The 3,288-nt window shown below is 39.3% G+C and overlaps 1 long non-coding RNA gene across 1 annotated transcript in view; it reads left to right on the forward strand.

Annotated features, from left to right (window-relative positions):
• Nucleotides 1-1,168, forward strand: part of LOC123115459 (uncharacterized) — a 5,373-nt gene extending 4,205 nt beyond the window's left edge. Inside the window, exon 2 of the long non-coding RNA XR_006456620.1 lies at nt 922-1,168. This is a non-coding gene — a long non-coding RNA (uncharacterized lncRNA). The remainder of the gene's footprint in view (nt 1-921) is intronic.
• Nucleotides 1,169-3,288: the final 2,120 nt, after the last annotated feature.

Genomic DNA, 3,288 nt, shown 5'->3' on the forward strand with positions numbered 1-3,288 from the left:
ACCTAGGTCGCCCCACCGGTCGAACCAAGTCTCCTAAACCACCGTACACCTTCAAATCGCCTAAGAGGGAAAACATACTCGCCTACCCCCGGCGACCTAGGTCGCCCCACCGGTCGAACCCAAGTCGCCCAAAACCACCGTACACCTTCCAAATTGCCTAAGACGGACAAAAAATACTCGCCTACCCCCGGCGACCTAGGTCGCCCCACCGGTCGAACAGTGTCGCCTAAATCACCGTACACCTTGCAAATCGCCTAAGATGGAAAACATACTCGCCTACCCCCTGGTGACCTTGCCCACCATTGTAGGCAGAGTTAAAGCTGGGCAGAACACGGCAGGGGCGTGCACAACAGTGTCAGTTGCCGTCGCATCAGACGAGTCAGCAACAGTCACCGCAACAGGAAACTCCACACGGAGGACATTTTGGACAGGAGCAGAAAGCAAATCTGGTGACTCGCCTACCCCCTCGATACCCAGGAGGGACTTGTGTACAGTATAATGGGCCTCCATCACAATCATCAAAGTCATCAGATAGTTTAGAGATCATGCTCAAACATCTGCACATTTTTAGAAGATAGGACAGAAATTCTTGTGTAAGCGACATAATGTAAATGAAAACATACAAACTTCTCTTTTTTCTTTATTTTTAACTGCTAGTCAGGTTGGTAGATCATGTTTACTATTAGTTGGCAGGAAAATGCCAGCTCATGAATTTGCAGGATGCGTGCATTATTTTTTGCTTGTACTACTAGCTCACACTTTTTTTCTAGCCTTTTGTTTTGTAAGAAACTAGTCCCTTGTCAATTCATCTACTTTTTTATCAGGGATGTAGGCAAGGTTTCTCTCTCCTTTTTTAGCCACACAGAATAACTACACACAGTTTATATCAACCAGTTTTCTTATCTCCTATTTTTAATGCAGAGGCCTGGTGCAAGACAATAGGCAAGAATATAACAAGTTTCAAGAGCACGGCATCTTCTATCTTGGATCCAGATTCAACATGGGGAATGGGAGGACAACTACAGGTGGAGAGCAGATTTGTTGGCAAGATCCAATTTTCTGGTGTAACCTAGTATGGTATCATGCTTTTGCCCAAGAAAAAATTAGAAAAAATGATGAAGAATCCTGTGTTTTTACCTTGGTGTTTTTGAAGGGAGAAAAATTTGCCCAGTTTCTGGTGGTATTCTTGCCGGAGTTGTCTCAGAGTTTTGCCTAATGCACAACAAAGAGTTGCATACAGATATCGTTGCGTTCTTCAGGATTTGGTCTGGTCCCCCCCTTTTATGGTGTTTTTTCTTCATGCAAGGGAGCTCCCCCAGCTAGGCCATGGCGTGCGGCACGGCTGGGAGAAATAGCTGGGGGGAAGGGGAGAGGAGGAAGGATCCACGCTGGGTCGTAGGGTTTTCTCGTTTGGTGGGGGGAGATTGGGGGGAGTCGCTGTATTTCTTGTCGTGACGTGACACGCGAGGGAGGGGCGAGATTTCCTTTCTTAGCACAGGTGGGGGATCCGCACGTGGGCAACTTCCTGAAATAGCAGGCCGCGAGATCGCACCGCACGGCGCGCGCGCGCGATGTAGCAGCGTCCGTCTGTTAAAGTAATTTTAAATTAAAATGCTTATAGCAATAAATTATTAGTTAGATAATAGGATAGCTAAAATTATGAACACAAAAGACTCTAATCAAATGGAAAATTGCAACAAAAATTATAAGCCTCGAAATCTTCATGAAGCGACAACTGTACTCATCGTCATTACTCAACAATACCGTGTGCTGGCGATGGACAACATACATAAGTGCTTGTTCTTTATCCAGCTAAGGAGAAAAATATTTAGTGCACAAAATATTTTTTTGGTCATATCTCTATACCCTTGGATCAGTAAAAGGAGTAAACATACGTGTGTTTAAAAAAGTTAAATTCAAAAAAAAAATCATGTGCTTCTAAAAAAACGTTCATTTATTTTTTCCAAAAAGTGTTCATGTATTTTTTAAATGGTCTGTGTATTTTACAAAAAACAAGTTAGTTCACAATATGTTCATGTAATTACAAAGTGTTCAACATATCTAGAAAATTTGTTATGTCATTAGAAAAGGCCGCATAGAGGCGTGTTGCTTTCGATGGAATCCACACTGGCAGGTTTCTTTGCTGTGTTGAGAAGGTATATTGTCATTTGTTTTCTCTGGATCGTACCGTGGAGGCAGCCATTGCAGTTTATTGTTAAGTTTTGTTATATTGTTAAGTTAGGACAGTGGATCACAAGTAATTGTTTACTCTGGCAGCATCGCCTTTTCCCCTGGTAACATTGTTAAGTTAGGTCATTTTGTTCATTGTTAAGACACAAGGACGTACATTTACTTCTCAATCCAAATGTGCAGTCAAGCACTTTTAAATTATGGACATTTAAGGCGCGTGCATGTCTTTGGCAAACACAGTTTGTTATGAATGCTTATAGCAATAAATTATTAGTTAGATTATAGGGTGGCTAAAATTATGAATGCAAAAGACTCTAATCAAATGAAAAATGGCAACAAAAATTGTAAGCCTCAAATTTTTTGTGAAGGGACAACTGTACTCATCGTCATTACTCAACCATACCGTGCGCAGGTGAATGGACAACATACAAAAGTGCTTGTTCTTTATCCAGCTAAGGAGAAAAATAATCAGGGCACAAAATATTATTGGTCATATCTCTATACCCTTCGATCAAGAGTAAACACACGTGTGTTTCAAAGTAAAAGGAGTAAACACACGTGTGTTTCAAAAAATATTTACAAATTTGAAACAGAATCATGTGCTTCTAAAAAATCGTTCATATCTTTCCAAAAGGTGTTCGTGTATTTTTTAAATGGTTCATGTATTTTCCAAAAAAAATGTAGTTAGCAATATGTTCATGTAATTACAAAGTGTTCAACGTATCTAGAAATTTCTTATGTCATTAGAAAAGGTTCACCTATGAAAAATATCCATGCAACTAACAAAGTATTCATGCATTTTGAAATATTTCGTACGAAATTATAAAACAAATCACAAAAATAAAAACAAAACTTCTTACACTTGTTTCTACCACATATTTAACTAAAAAAATCATATATTTTGAAAAATCTTGTTTTATTACAAATTTTGTTTTTTAGTGTTATCTATTTTATCCAAATAGAACAGAAGAAAAAGATAAGAAGATCAAAAAAGGCAATAAGAAAGAAGGAGAGAGAAAAAAAAAGGGAAAATACGTAAATATCAAGATAAAAACGAAGAAAGTACGTTAGGGCATGTACAGTGCTGATACCTTAGGA

Source organism: Triticum aestivum, chromosome 5B, assembly GCF_018294505.1.
Source record: "Triticum aestivum cultivar Chinese Spring chromosome 5B, IWGSC CS RefSeq v2.1, whole genome shotgun sequence".
NCBI classification, from domain to species: domain Eukaryota; kingdom Viridiplantae; phylum Streptophyta; class Magnoliopsida; order Poales; family Poaceae; genus Triticum; species Triticum aestivum.